Genomic DNA, 16,524 nt, shown 5'->3' with positions numbered 1-16,524 from the left:
AAGCAAAGCTCAAGCTAAACAGTGCAGCCCTGAGCTGTGAAAGCCAACACAAGGGTGAGAAGCCTGTAGCCGGATAACATCTATGAGTTTACAACTTCACCAGAGCTTTTGAGGTCAGAAACTGTGGAGCTGAGGGGACAGCTCCAATTCTGCCCTTACATTTCCCTGTTTCCCCTGGCTGACATTCCCCTTCTGAGATTCCTTCTGTGCGGCCTGAAAGGGAAAGGTAATGTGAGGGCAATTAATGGCATTACCAACTGAATGCAGAGCTATTATTTCTGTGTGGGGTTAAGTATACACTGGCACAAAATCACTGCGAATCTCATGTGCATAGAAAGCGCCTTGGCACTAAGCCCAGCCTGAACGTAGAAAGGGACTAAAACCCAGACTGGGCTTCCAATTGCAGGACCCTGCCGTGTCAGTGGTGCTGACTGGGTAGAGATCTGCACAGGGAACGGTGCCCTCATCCCTCCCCTCCGTCACAGGGATTGGGAGCTGATTCCTCACGACTTGGATGTCAGAGCAGACCATGGGAGAGGTTTCACATCACAAACGCAGCTGGGGCTCATGTGGCTGCTGGCTCAGCAGAGCGCATGGGATAAAGGGACTGATGCTGTTTTAGAAGGAATGGAGCACGCTGGAGAAGTGTTCTAGGAGAAGACTTTCCAGCTCTTGCAAGTGCTCAGGGCTGCCTCCCTGATACCTTTGAACCAGTTTGAGGTCTGGATTTCCAGGAGAGCTCCACATCCATCACCCCCAGGCTTTGCGTTTTCAAAGAGCTCCTTCCTGAAGCAGCTACACAAAGGCTTCCGAGTGAGCTCAGCATCAAGCGCCAGGCACTGGGTTCCTTGGGAACGCTTGGCTGAGCTCCTTGCGGAGCCGAGCAGGAGCATCTGGCCCCGCGGACCTTGCGCTGAGCTGCGTTATCTATTCCCTGTAGATGGCACCACAGCATCTCGGCTGTCCCTGCAGGGATGATTCCATCGCAGCTCGGGATGAGTACGGCAGATACTGGCACTGCCCCAGGATCAAACCCCACCGGGATGACCAGAGCAGCGTGAGCTGCAGCTCAGCCCAGCATCCTGAGGGTCCTTGGCAGCCTGCGCATCCCTGCTGGAGCCTGCAGCCTTCGTTAGCTGGATTACAGTTACCAGGCTACTGTACAGCTGGAATTGCAGCATGGATTTATCTGGCTCTGCTGGGAGAAAGCATTAAATTAGGGCTTGGTCCCAGTCCAGATCAAAACTCTTGATCGGTTTGGTTGGTGGACTTAAATTGCATCTTTGCTTCCTATAGCAGGGTTTGTCTACCTGGGGACATTGAGGAAGGTTAATCTGCATTCACTTTGAAAGCGGATAAATTAAACCACATTAAACATGCTTATTGAGAATTAAAACAGCTTTAATGTGGTTTGGTTTAATTGACTTTGAGAGTGCGTTGAACTAGATTAAATTAAACCCATTTGAATTCTGAAATCTGAATCATGAGTTTAACGGGCTTTAACTGATCAACGTGAAATTCAGACTTTTAATGAATCTGGATTCATTTCCCGGAGTGGCTCCATGTCGACAAGCCTGGTAGTGAGGGAAAACCACAGAGACACGGCTGGGTTCTGTGTAATCACGTTTACTATCTGCAGGACTGCGTGCATTGTAGCTGCTGGGGCTGTAGAACACTGGAGAGAGACCTGAAGGAGCTTTAAAGGACTTAGCTGGAGGTGAGGAGCCCATGTTTTAGGCTGCTGGAGGTCCTGGGCCAGCTCTGGTCCAGAGGGATGCAAACACCATGGAGCCTCTCCAGGCTGTTGGTTTGCTGGGATTTGGATCTGCCCCAGAACACAGAAAGTATTTAAGGAAACGCTGCCCTCTGATCCTCCTGTGGGCAGTGGTTGGCTAGGAGAAGCCCTGCAAGAACTCACTGGCAGCACGTTTTTGGAGCCTGTTTTGCCCATTTTGAGGTGTTTTTTTTCTGCTCTTTGTCCCTAAATCCAGAGGGGCTGCCCCACTTCGGGGCTGCTGGCGCTCGCTGCTCAGCCCCGGATGCCTGCTGCATTCCTTCCAGCTGATGGCTGGCTTGGGCTGGTCAGAGCCTGGGGTTTAACCACGCATCGCGTCTGACCAGGCTGCCACATGCGCCCGTGTGGCATGCGTGTGGAGGCTGGCTTCCAGTAAACAGCGCTTCCCTGGATTTCAACACGTTCCTCCAGCCGGAGGTGCCTCTGAAATCCAGGTCATGGCATTGGGGATGCAGGTAGGGAGCAGAACAGGGATACGGTGCAGGCAGGGACCAGAACAGGGATACGGTGCAGGTAGGGACCAGAACAGGGATACAGTGCAGGCAGGGACCAGAACAGGGATACAGTGCAGGTAGGGACCAGAACAGGGATACGGTGCAGGTAGGGACCAGAACAGGGATACGGAGCAGGTAGGGAGCAGAACAGGGATACGGTGCAGGAAGGGACCAGAACAGGGATACGGTGCAGGTAGGGACCAGAACAGGGATACGGAGCAGGTAGGGACCAGAACAGGGATTCGGTGCAGGTAGGGCCCAGAACAGGGATACGGTGCAGGCAGGGACCAGAACAGGGATACGGTGCAGGTAGGGACCAGAACAGGGATACGGAGCAGGTAGGGACCAGAACAGGGATTCGGTGCAGGTAGGGACCAGAACAGGGATATGGTGCAGGTAGGGACCCGAACAGGGATATGGTGCAGGCAGGGACCAGAACAGGGATACGGTGCAGGCAGGGACCAGAACAGGGATACGGTGCAGGTAGGGACCAGAACAGGGATACGGTGCAGGCAGGGACCAGAACAGGGATACGGTGCAGGCAGGGACCAGAACAGGGATACGGTGCAGGCAGGGACCAGAACAGGGATACGGTGCAGGTAGGGACCAGAACAGGGATACGGTGCGGGCAGGGGCCAGCTTTGAAGGCAGAAGTCCTCAGGCTCTAGTTCTGCCCCCGCTCCTGCTGGGCTCTGGAGCCTTGGCAAACCTGTCAGCCTCCCCATCACCAGAGAGGAGATAACACTGAGATGGCCATTATCAGAATTAGTTAATGTGTGATTGGTTCTTTGGCATTATAAAGCACCAGATAACCATTAAGGATGATTATAACCTGATTTACCTTACCATTGCCTGTCACTTGGTACAATTTCTCAGCACTCCAGGTAAATACTGACATCTGGAGCAAAGACCGGAAAACTGATTGTTTTCAATGCAGCTCTCTGTGTCCCAAATGGGTAGAAGCTCCCAAGAGTAGGAAAATTCTTTACTTTTTGGAAGAAATCTTTAGGGCTCTGTTTGTCTCAGGCCTTTAGCACTGATTACGGCATTGGTGAGCACATGCACACAGCACAGAGCAGACTTCTGTGATTTCTATGCTATCATTGAGAAGCAAAACAAGAGCAGAGGCCGGATAGAGCCGAGTCAGTGCCCAGAGGAACAGCGCTGTTATTTCCAGATTTAAAATAAAGAGAAATGGATATTACTGAGATTTGCATAAAGCCAAAGAGAGAACGCGTGGAGGAAACCAACTCCTCTGTTGCTCGCTCCCGTTCCCTTCTTGGCAAATTTGCTCTCCTGTATTTTTATGACCATGTCACCACCTAACACGCAATAAAGAGCACGGGATCCTTGTTTGTTTTGCATTCACCGCAGCATCATTGGGCAAGGATGTCCCAGAGGCAGCGTGTCACCCAGGGAGTGTTCCCCACGCTCAGCAGTGCCGGCCGGGACCAGGCGGGATGGAAGAACCGGGTGGGCAGGAGACGGGATCACCCCACCCTCGGTGGGCATTCCTATTGCCAAACCTCACCAAGCTTGATTGGGGTTCAAGAGCTGCCTTCCTCCTGCCCAGAGATCCCAGCTGTGTCTGGAGCAAGGCCAGGAATGAGGGAAGGCAATGGTGAGTTGTGTGGAGGAGAGGGAAGGGCTGGCATTGTAATCCAGCTCCGTACGCCCTTCCCTCAATGTGCCAAGCAGTCTCTCTGACCCTCTGGCAGCCTTCAGGAAAAATCCTTGTGTCCTTCTGCATCCCACAGGCTTCTGCAGAGCCTCAACGTCCCCTTTGCTCCACGAGCCATGGGCCAGAGGCACCGGGCATCGCTGCTGCCCTGTGTGCAGCCGGGTCTGGAGCAGAGGGGAGCAGAGGATTTGTGATGCTGCATTTACCCGCAGGGAGTTAAGGGCACAAAGTGCTGCCCTGAGCATAGCCTTGGATGTAAAAATGCCCTGCAAAGAGGCAGCATCAGAGCTTCCGTGGGGAGGTATTTGCACCACTACCTTATTTCCTAGATCTCGGCAGGTCCCATCTAACTGGTGCCCCTGCTTCACTCTTGCTTCTCTCCATCCTTCTGCTCGGAGGTATTTGCGTACAACATGACTCACAATGCACTTTATTTATGGTGTCTCAATCCTTTCCATCTCAGCTCTTTTCTATTGTCAATCTCCATGTCCTCTCTTTGTCTCATTTGGATGACAAGGCCTTCCAGGCAGGAACAGTATCTCTCTTAATCTCTCTAAAATGCCAGCCACTACTTACAACGCTAGATAAATATTTAATGATAATTATTGAACTTGACATTAACAATACTCAGCCACACTTACGTTTTCTAAGCCCTTTCAGACACAGGCTAATTAATTAATTGCAAATTTACAAATAGGATAATTAAGGGATGCCCTGGCTGAGCAGGAAAGCGGGCTGAAAGCAGCACAGGGCTTTTAGAGGGATCACCATAAGTCATGGTGGGGAAGCTGCAAAGGGTGCACCCTTCTCCTCCAGCTGCGTTAAGCTCATGGAGTAGGAGGTCTGAGGACGTTCTCAACCATTTCATTGGTAAGACTGGATCCAGTTCACGATCCTACCCCTCTCCCCACCTCCCTCATGTAATTGCATCATTTCTCCTCCCTCCCCTAAGGGAGAGTCAATTAAAATAGTTGGGTTTGATTTCTTTCCTTCTTCTTTGAAAGGCAACCAGTGCCCTTTATTTGATGTAAAAGTTGTCAGGTTTGGAATGGCAGAAACAAGCTCCTTTCATCCCCACTGGAACAGCAGAGCAGCCTCCCCCAGTCTGAGCTCTGCTTTGACCAGGGTACCCCAGCCAGGAACCAGCTTATCACAGCCCCAGCTCTGATGCTTGTCACCCAATGGGGTAGATGGGTTGCCCAGTACTGGGTCCCTTCTGCCAGCTCAGAGCTGGAGGAGCTCCCCACAAAGCAGGATTCTCCAGCAAGAATCCACCCAGGAATGGTCTGAAGTAGCCAGACCACAACAAGGAATCTTAATGTTTTCATTGCATCTTCTCTTTTCATTGCAGTGATTTTTCTCCTTCACTGGTTTAGCATTTTTAGCCCTATTTCTCTGACTGTTTAGATGGGAAAACGCTTAGCCTCCGAGTATCCATTCCCATTCCTTTTCGTCTCCCTGACAATATGAATGAGTAGAAAATTGAGGCCCCCAGCAATTGCTGCAACATTTAAACCACCCCCTATTCACAAATATATTAGCAAATAAAAGAAGCAAATAAAAGAGACAAAAGCCGCTCTCGCTGAAGGTTGAGATCATTGTTGTGTTGTTTCTCAGTAGGATTTGGATGTCGATCAGGTATTTATGCAGATGTTCATAATCTGTGTCATTCTCCCTCATTTCAATGCTAGTGTTTGTTCACTTGGAAATAGATTTCCGGAAAGGAATGGGGGAAAGTGAGTTGCCCAGGGCCATGCTGAGAGTCGGTGGCAGAGCCAGGAACATATCGCTCGCTTCCCGCTCCGCTGTTTTAACCACAAGATAATCTTAATGAATAATAATAATTCATGTAAACACGGGGCCAAATTCATCCCGGGAGCAGCTCCGCTGCTGCAATTGGCGTGGTATCAGAAGCAAAAGGAGCTGGTGTGGCAACTCTCTGCGTGCTCCCTCCCACACAGGAGGAAGAAGGTGAATGTTTGCAGTGGATTTCCTCTTCCACCCTCCTCCTCCTCGTCCTGGTTGACAGGGAGAAGCGAGGCCCATGCCAGGCTGGGTAGGACGGTGGCTCCAGCCAAGCCGCTCCGACGTCAGCTGCTCTGAGCCCAGCGTAATTAGGATTTATTATGGGTGTTGTGGCAGCACCAGGAAGCCTCAGTCACGGACCGGGGTCACGTTGCTTTCCGTGCTGTGCAAATCAGATGCAGATATCCCGAGGAGCATCCGATCAAAGCAGAAGAGGACAGGCGGCGGGTGGTGACGGGCAGCTGGGGAGCCTGGGATAACGTGGCAGCATCCACAGTGCTCCCACACAGGGCTCCCAACCACAGCAGGGCCGTGCTCCACCTCCAGCCTCTTTGGATGGGCACCTCCTCAAGGTGTTCATCACCAGCTGCTGGCTGACCCCTAGCAAAGCCCTGAGCCCTCTCCTTGCGGGCAGTGTGGGTCCAGTCTCCCACCACACTGATGGCAGCAGCAGGCTCCGAGGGGCTGATCCGTGTGGTTTTGGAAGCACAAAACCAGGAGCAGGGAACTCCAATGACCCAAACTGCAGGGCAGAAAGTGCTGAAGTTACCAGAAGAGCAAGGTGCGTGAGGAAAACTGGTTGTACCAGAGCTGCTGTGACTTCTTGAGCTGCCTGCCTTGCCACAGCCAGCAGAGCCATCCCTCCATGGCATCAGGAGGTTTTCCTTAGAGAGTGGCTGATGGGCCTGGACACGGGTGGGAATTGGGTTCTCTCCTTCATTCCCGCATTCCTGAGGTTCTGCAAAGCCAGGGAGATGAGCTGGCCAGCAGTAAATCACGGCTGGTGGTGGGGTTGCTCACCCTCCAAGCACCGAGGTCTATAGGAGCATCCAAGTCCGTATAGGAAGGAGTGAAACTCCAAAAGGATTACACAGCGGGTAACAAGGTGCTGTATCTACACACCTTGTAGGTACACCCTTCTCATGTGCCTGGGGGGGCAGCTGGTTTCCTACCTTTCAGCTTTGCTCTTATTCTCATGGGACACTCACCTCCACCTCTGTCTTCCCATTTTCCCCTTGGATGTAACGTACGGATCATTTTAGCCAGGGAAGGGCAAGATTCCCAATGTGCATGTTTCCTCCTCCCTATTAAAATCTCTGGGGACACTCTGGGGAGCCAGAAGCCTCTGTACCAGGTGCAGGGTTGTGTAACTCTCTTGTAAAACACGTTCTCTGACTCCTCCTTTCATCCGCCCTGCACGGATCCTGTTCCTCATCCGCACTGCCGGCACCAGCGCCGCAGCTGGGATGCTTGAGTCAGCTTCAAGCTTCATTGCTTTATGAGGGTCCACGTGCGAGCAGGGATAAAGGTCTTATCAAGGAATTCCCTGTACGGTGTGGAAATGGCCCATGGAAACCTCCATGGAGGGCTGCTCTGGGACACCAGTACACATCCATGAGCTGGAGGACCATGCTGACCTGGTCAGCCTGGCTGCTCCTGGAATAACAGCACAATTGCCTTGACCACTGCTGCACTGGGCTTTTCCCTTTGATACAGCCTTACCCGTAGCTGCCTGCAACAGTTTTTGATGTGAAAAGTCTTTTCTTGGCCGTATTCGATGCCTGAATGAGCAAGAGCAATGACTAACGTGACCGGATCTCACACATCTCTGGGTGAAAGTGGCCCTGGCTGGCACATGTCCCATCCAGCAGCAGCTCTGCCAGCCCTGCTGGAGCTGCTCAGGTCTTTCTGCAGGTACAGAAGTGCCTGAGTCTCACACTGACCACGCCAGTGAAGGGCTGAGTTAACTCAGGGTCTTGCAGGATCAGGCCCCGGGGTGACACGCAGCACATCCCGGTCCATGGGCTGCCAAAGCAGGGGCTCGGCAGTGGAGGGTGGCAAGCCAGGACTCGGAGCCAAGGAACCTTCCCTGGTTGTGAACGATGCAGCGCTCGGCCTGAGCTTTGCAGACCTAATGGAAAAGCCAGGGCAGTCCATGGGAGTTTTTCCATGAGCATTGATGCATTTTGGGCCAAGCCTTTGATTCTGGAGCTGGCCTCAAACTTTTCCAGCTATTTCAGGGGTTTGCAGATGGTATTTTGTTTCAGCTCCACTTCCAGCCTGAGCCACTGGGATAGCAATTCACAGGAGACAGACCCCTCCATCCACACTGCGCTGAGCTCAGGCTTTCATCCTCCAGGAAACACGTGTGGGGTGGCACATAACACTCAGCATCCAAACAGATACGGCATCCACGGCTGCCCCGATGGCCTGATCCACTTTGCAGTGTCCAGGACTGAACATTTTCCAGTGAAAGAGGGAATCACAGGCGTGTTGGGACACACACTTAGGCACAGACTCGTCTCTTTAGGTTATTGAGGATGCGCATTAGTCCAGAGGTGCTGTTGAACAACAATGATTAAGGGCTCAGAGGAAAAGCTGAGTCACCCCAAGGGCATGCTGTTACTCCTTACCAGCCAGGGAGCTGTGTGGGGAATTTGCCTGGCACTGCTTTACATCCTCATGTGACACGATGCAGCAAGCGTTGAGCCATTGATTGTGCTTTCTTCGTGGCCTAGACCAAATGAGAAGGCAAAAGAGCCTGAGAATCCCTTTCTGGTGCTAGGCTGGGCTCTGTGCATCCTCAGGTAAGTCTGTGAGATCCTGCTCTGCAGCCCTGATGCAATCAGAAAACCCTCGGTTTCTGTATCTATCCATCTCAGGGCCTTGGTTTGGGGTTCTCCCAAGGCATTTGTGTCCAAAGCCTTTTGGAGACCTCTTGCACAGCTTCTCGGTTGAGATGGACACCAGGGCTCGCCCCTCGAGTGCCACACGTTACCCAACCACCGGCATCACTCCTCGTGGTGGAGCTGAGGCTCCGTCCTGGACATCTGAATGGCAGCTGCAGCTCCCACACCGTGCATGCTCCTGCTGCATCTCAGCACCGCTGAGCAGCAAATGAAGGTGGAAGAGAGGCAGGATTGATGCAATTACCTGCAGGAACCTTTCTGCCTCTGCACTGAGTGGAGAAACCAGAACGCAGCCAAGGTTTCTGCAAGCTGGGCAAACATCCCGACCAGAGAAGGCTTTCTTGAAACTCCACTCTTCCAGGCGGTGCCTTTCTTGGCTGTTGCTTTGGCAGCACCCGGCCACAATGTCTGGAGGCTGTTACAGGGCAGGACTGCTGCCTCCTCTGTTTTCTTATGAAATACACCCACAAAGCAACCTGCAGAGGCTCCAGTCTGCCAAATCAAAGGGATCGCAGTTGTCCCAGGGCTACACACTCAGCAGCATTCCAAGCAAAGCTGCGTTTCTAAAACCTGGGCTGCAGAAATTAAAGGCACAGGCGGCCTTTCCTCCTCCCATCCCCACTGACTGGCTCCCGTCCCATCCTCCCTTTGCTCTCCTGTTCCCCACCTCCCTAGAACAACAGGAATTAAGAACATCCACAACTTTTCCAGCCCGCACCAAAATCCTGGCCCCTGCAGCCACGGTTGGTATCGATTCCCTGGCGCCGAGTCCCTTGTGATTATGTTCTCCCACACAATCAGATTAAGTCTGGCTCTTCTCCCTATCCAGGCTTATTAATGGGGAGATTTTGCTCTTTTTAAAGTACCCCTCTCTTCTCCTTGAAAATTTCCAGTATTATTTGCATGGATGAAGGGCCATGAGCCTGTGGCCCCTCTTGTCAGCAAAGAGATGTCCAACACGACCCTCCCTGGGCAAGGGTGTGCAGGCTGGTGTGGAGCATCTGCAGCCAGCTCTGCTGCAGGGCTGGGATGCTCTGACAGCAGGATGGGACCAGAGGCTCACATCCCTTCTGCAAAACAGGTGGAAACCTCCCCTAAGCCAAAGGATTGGGAAAGAGGGGAAATACTCTCTCTGGAGTTCTATACCACAGGTTGGACTCGTTGCCATTTGAGATAACTGAGTTAGGAGCACAGCTTCTGTAGGCTTTTCCTAGCACCCATGGATGCAAAAGGAGACCTTAAAGAGTGGCTCATCCCACTTCACATCCTCTCCACTGGATGTTAAATGAAGCTAGAGGAAAGGGACCACTTCCCTCTAGGCATCTCTTCTTGGCTTCCTTCTCTAATCCTCTTGGGGACTGCAGGCTAACTCAGGGCTGCTTTTCTGTCCCACCACTTCTGAACCTTCTTGGTAAGGCTGGACCATGTCAGCCCTCTCCATTTGGCAGGAGATTCTTCACTTTCTTGCACCTCTGCAACAATAGTGCTTTTGAGTCTCTTTGCCCAAGGCTAAATGGCAGTTTCTGGCATGAGGACACACAAAGTCTGCCCTCAGATATTGTGTTTTCTTAATCCTCTTTATTGTGCTGTCTTTTCAGGTTCACTTCTGGAGTCTCTTCAAGTGCAGTGCCCAGAAGAGGATAAAATGAGATTTAAGTAAGTGTTCCCCATCTTTGGAATTCAAACATTCTCTTGAAATCTGTGTTTGCTGATGAAAGATGCTGGTATTGAGGGAAATGCATCACCTGGAGAAGCTTTTCCAGGTAAAAAGCATTGACCAACTCTCTGGTTTTCTGGTACTTTCATGTCTAAGCATTTTCTCTGCAAGAGTAGTGGGTCATAACCAGGTCCCTCCAGGACATTTTGGTCTGTTTTTCTTTCCTCTCTTGGCTCTTTCTTTTCTCTCCTATTCAAGGTGGAATAAGCTTATCTGAAGGGCAAGGAGACAGTATAGGGAAGCATCACAGAGAACGTGCCAAGCCTTGGCCCCTATGTAAAAGCTGTGGATTTCAAAAGAGCAGGAGGATGAGGGTGGAAGGAAAGGAAGGAATCTGGCAGAGAAGAAGATATCATATGATAGACCTTGTCCCAGAGAGTGCCTACTGCAAGCCTGAATGCAGACAGGGCACAGCAGAGCTGCCCTCCCAGCCATGAGCCTCAGCTTCAAACTCCACAAGGATGGGGAGGTTCTTTAACCTGCAGCCCCTGGAGTCCTCAGGAAGGATGATGCAGCAGAGCCAGACTGTCCTTCCCTTCAAACTGTGAGGCCCTCCAAGCTTTACATCTTCCTGCATGCAGTGAGGCAGGAGTTATCCGTACGGAGGGTGCCTCTGTTGTGGATCTCATCAGCACGCAAGCAAGGAGAAACCCTATCTCCTCCTTCACTTGTAGAACCTAAAGCAGCTTGACTGCTTTCTTAACTTGTTTCAGGTTTCTGGGGTGAGGAAGGTTGGGCAGGAGTGAGACAGAGACCCTCACTGCAGAGCCCTCAGAGACTGACTCACTGCTGGGCACCCAGCCTGAGGCTTTGCACGCTGTAGTCATTAAAAGTGTGCCCTGCTTTCTCCAAGCTTTCAGCTCCCACTGCACTGAGTTCTTTGGAAAACTCACTTCCCATTTTAGGTGCTCTTGAGCTGTTTTTCCCTCCTAAGCTCTGGCCAGCCATGGTGAGAGATGTCACCTCCCTCGCAGTTGCAAGCGTGATGGCTTTGGCAGAATGACTCTGGAGCACATGAATGGTGATCTACTGGGAGATCGTTGAGTACAGCAGATCCTCCCATTGAGTTGAAAGGACCTGAGCTGGCCATGGCTGGAGTTTAAAAGCCAAGGGTTATAAATCAAGGCAACACTCAGCATCTTGATCGCAAAGAAGGACGCAAGATGCTGGGTCTGCACTGGTACCTCTGCTCAGAACTTGACCCAGAGGGGTGACAGCTTGTTGGCCAGGAGGCCCAGTGGCCATCTATGATGTTACCTTGCTCTTGTTTGCAGCGGGACTTGCAGAGTCCTCAAAGGTTTGAGAGACAACAAGAAAGTTAAAAGGAAATCATCCAAGAGAGAAACCTTTCAGTGCCTTGGAGCAGCCACGAGTGGCGAGTATCCCAGGAGAGCTGGACTGTAATTCCTGCTAGCTTAGCATCAAAGGATGCTCCGAAACTTTACCTTCCTGGTGACGTCTCTTCTTCCCAATGAAAGATGACCCAGGTGACCTTTGATTGAATGTCTTGATAGTCCAGAAGGCAGGGAGCGAGATAATTAGAGCCATAACATCTGATCACAGGCGAGAGGTGAAGGCAAGGTAGGGGCAGAACAATGCTGCTTTTCAATAGCGGGTGTGACGGTTGAGATGGTCACAGAGGGGCTGCGGAGGGGGTAGAGGTGCAGGGTTTAAAAGGAGGGTTAAGTAGCTTATTTTTGAATAGAGGGTGCAGGAAGCTGGCTGTTATCTTCCTGGTGCCTTTCAGGCTGCAGGTGTGACTTAATCTCCTGGCTGGGGCAGATGGGTGCTCTGGGACCATCTTCCTGAGGTCTGCAGGAGAGCGCAGCCTTTCCATCGGCTGAGCTGCTGTGTTTTAGAAGGGGCCTCCTTGCTTGGCCCAGGCTCACTCCATTGCCCTGACACAGAGGGGAATTTCAACCCCAATTTCTCAAGTTTCAGCAGTAGGCATTCCAAACCCTATAAATCCTTTCTCTCTCCCCACAATGACAAGATCTGTTAAAACCCCACCTCTTTCAGGTGTGTTCCCAGAGTGTGCAACCAAGCTTTGGAGGTGCCAGAAAGAGAAATTCCCCTCAACAAGCATCTCCAGGAGCTGGAGCTCTAAGAGACAGCACAAGACTCCCAATACAACAGTCTGCCGCATACATCACTGTCCCAGCACGGATTCCTCACTGGATTCCTTGCACCCATGAACTTTCTTCCTTAAGGATCGTTTTCCCCAGCATTCCTCATCTTATTCCCCTTCGCCTCAGCCTCTCCAGTTTGACATGGAGCTCTCATGGGTAGGGTCTCATTCTGCTGGCAGCAAAGCACAGTGTATTTCCAGTGCTAGATCAAGGCTACTATTAGCCATCACCTGGAACCTCACTGTCTCATTCATTCACATCCAATCTTTTTAGATCCGTGTCTTTTTTTTCCTCCTCAAGACAAGGAGCATTAAGTGAGAAATGATGAAAAGCCCCAGTTGCACAGCTGAAAGCTCCTGCTTCCTCTTTGCTGCTTCTTCCCCCCCCCCCCTCCCAGTTTTTCGCTGGAGCCCCAGGAAGCATCCACACAAGTGCAAAATTATTTCCATGCAGGGCTCTGCTCATGTTCAAGCTTTGGGGCTGCTGGTGAAGTCCCTCCACAGCTCTCCAACAAATTGGACCAATTTGGCGTGATTAGTGAAGAATTCACATATGGTACCCAGCCAGCACTGCGACCAATTGCCTCCTGCAGCCCATTAAGAGCCATTTACTGTGATGGGCCCATTTGTCTTTGTTGTTAGTTCTGGCAGGGCCAGTGACAGATCTTTGGCTGGCCACTGGGCCAGCCTCTCCCTGACATCATCTCAGGGGTAAGAGGGCAATGTTGAGACACACATCGAGTCTGACACCAGCTGATGGATGTCCCAGAGAGCCCTGCCAGGCAGGGCTGTGGGGGCTTACCAAGGAATAGGAAGAGGAATTGCCATTTGGGGTTCCACATTGGGTACCAGTGACAGCACACAACCATGGCATGGATGTGAGGCCTTCTCTGCTGTTGGGTACCAACGGCTGTGCTGTGATAATGATGTGGTTGGGGATGCAGACAGAGACTGCTCCCTTGTGCTGTCTATGTAAGTTATCTTTCCAGCCTCTCCATGTAAGGCAGCTTGATCATGTTGGTTGCTCTTCTCAGGACCATTGGTAACTCTGCATCTTGAGACATAGAATCATAGAATCATAGACTGGTTTGGGTTGGAAAGGACCTAAAGATCATCCAGTTCCAAGCCTCCTGCCATGGGCAGGGATGCCCCACACTGGACCATGTCACCCAAGGCTCTGTCCTGGCCTTGATATGATGGCCAGAGCCACACATGGTACTCCAAATGTGGGCACATCAGGGTTTTAACTAGCTCCCTTTGTGCTGTATGTGTATGGAGACTTGGGTAGAGGAACAAAATTGAAGCCAATGGTCCCTGTGTATTAGTAATGGTCTGGTGGATATACATTAGGGTTTACACCAGTACACTGATAACCAGACTAGGATTATAAGTACATACCCACAGAGGAAAAAATGGAACTGGCATGTATCAGAGCTCCAAACTGTCAAAAGGGTTGAGAAACACATCCAGCTCCAGGTTAAACACGAGTGCAGTTTACAGGTTTGGTTTTAGAGACCTGGAATATGTGGTGTGAAGAAGAATGAGCCAGCCTGGAGAAACCACTTCTAATTGGAGCTTTGCAAGTGTTTGGCGTTTCCATGCTCTGGCAGCTGAGGGATGTTGTTCCCCCTCTCTTTTGGGTTAACCCAAAGTGAATTTCCTGTGCGACCGAAAGGAAAAACCAAGTGAAAGTTTGGAAAGCAAATCTTTGGAAGAGCATCTCGCTCCTCCGTCCAATCAAAATCAAGCTTCGAATGGCACATGATCTGTGATCAGAAGGAAAGTGTAAGACCTTCATATCACAAACCAAGTATCTTCATTCTTTAAATGTCTCTTCTGCTGAAAGTAACCACCTGGAATTGCCGTGAAGCCCTGTGGTTGATGAGAATTCCCCATTGCTCCATCTCTTTGCCTCCTACCAGCGCGCAGGTCTTCTTTAAAATGGCACTTGTGAAGTGTGACCTGGTTTTAACCTTTTTAGAAAGGAAAAAAAGAAACCCCAGCGATGCTATCCCCCTTCCCAGTAGTCAACTTTCTCTGCCAAAGCCGAGTGGTATTTTAACACTTGGGTCCCTTTGACAGTGCCAGCCTCTGGGCGGTTGTGCGCTGACAGCCTCTATTGTGTCTGTCCAGGGTAATTAAGAACTTGATCCAGAGCTTTTAAACTCCTTGGACTGACAGATACTCTCTGAAGTAAGGCGCTGTCAGTGCTCTTTGGAGGGAAGACAGGGGTGCTAAAAGGTTTCTGTCCCAGGCCATAGGGCACCAGGACACCTGGGTCCATTCTGAGTGGATTTGGAGGCTGCTATTTAGCCATCTCCTCAGCAATTGGGGCTATTTGAGGAATTGGGGTCAATTATAACCAGCCTTCTCCTGTCTTGCTTCCACAAAGAACCGGAGCCAGATGGCAACCTGAAGGGCTGGCCTCTCCCATTCCCACTGGACAGATGAACTTGGAGCTTGCAGTGTTACAAACCACCATTCAACACGAGTTTAAATACAATGATAGAGGCAGAATGAGAGAAAAAAAAGGTCCCAAGTCTATCTGCTTAATAGCTTATGCAGCAATAATCTCAGTGGATGCTAAGAGCCTGACCCCAGGCATCCCAAAATCCCCTCTTGGTTGTTTCTGCCCAAATTACCAGGCTGGTAAATACATTTCAGTGATTTCAGGCTGGAATTTCATGACCACTTTGAGATTAAATCTGCTGTAAATCTGGACACATCCAGCCTGCAGCAGCTCAAAAGGGTTTTCCAGATCTACAAGTGGATTTAGGGGTTTGCGTACGGGAGTTAGGCTCTGAAATGCCATTTCTGCTCTGGAGTGGAGTTAGAATGCATGCCCTCCTTTTGATCCAAAGCCATTGAGGAGGCAGAACTGCTGGTGATCCTCCAGCTGGTAAGAAAAGCAGGGCTGGTCTAGCTGTCTGTCCTCTTCTTCAGCTCTTTCCACGTATACATCACCCCAATAATTTCTTCCTGCTGCCAGTGTCTTAGTCTTTAGTGTCCCCTGTTCTTTCTCATGGGGTTGATGGGTGCAGTGCAACCCCAGTGCACCAGAGGCATCAGGTTTGTGCTGGTAATTTCAGAAGAGCCCAAATTTCACCTGGGTGTCTGATTTTCTCCTGCCCTCTTGTGTTGTCATTGCACTCTTTGCAAATACACTTAACCAGAGCAACGTTGTTTGGCACCTTCTGCCTTCTTTTCCCCTGCTGCCAAAAGTGCCATAAGATGCAGTGTGGCCTTACCTTTAGCCCAGACTCATCAGCTCTTGGATTTGCAAGTATGCTTCAGCAGCAGGTCCCGCATTCACCGTGTCCTTCCAGGGTGATGCGCACAGCAAACAAGCACCCAGGGAGGCTGTCACCAGGAGCAGTTTTTGGTTAAAGAATGTGAGATGTTCTTCACAGCTTGCAAGACGTGTCAGTTCTGAGGAAACGGTCTTTCCTGCCTCTCCATGTAAGGCAGCTTCTCCATGCCCTTGGTCGTGTTGGTTGCCCTTCTCTGGACCTTCTCTAAGTCCACGTTTTGAGACATGGTAACCAGACCCACACGTGGCTCTCCAAATGCGAGCCCATCAAGGTTTAATAGAGCAGCAAAACACGCTCTGGGTTATCCTCAGCACTACCTGCCTGCTGATACCCAGTTCTGGTGGCTTTTTTGGCTGCCACCCTACATTGACATTTGCCAGCGATGACTTCAAGATGACTCTCTTCCCTGAGCTGTATCGACCAGTTCTGACTGCAGCACTGTGTCAGCATGGTTTAGATTACTTTTTCCTAGATAGGAAATTAGTCCTCCTTGTACTTAGATAATTTGCCTGATTTTTACCCACTTATGGAGTTTTCTGAGTCCCTTCTGGAGCTCCTCACTATTGGGGCAGTGCTTGAAAAAGCACCTAGTGTCATCCTCAGACTCTCTTAAAATGAAGCATTTTGTTGGGCAAGAAGCCCTTTCCCTTTTTATTCCATTCTGTTGGACATTCTAAAGGTTT

The sequence above is a fragment of the Pezoporus occidentalis genome, unplaced genomic scaffold (genome assembly GCF_034315485.1).
Source record: "Pezoporus occidentalis ecotype Australia unplaced genomic scaffold, CSIRO_AGI_Poc_V1 ctg411, whole genome shotgun sequence".
Taxonomy (NCBI): Eukaryota; Metazoa; Chordata; class Aves; order Psittaciformes; family Psittacidae; genus Pezoporus; species Pezoporus occidentalis.
Note: the sequence above shows the minus strand (reverse complement) of the source record.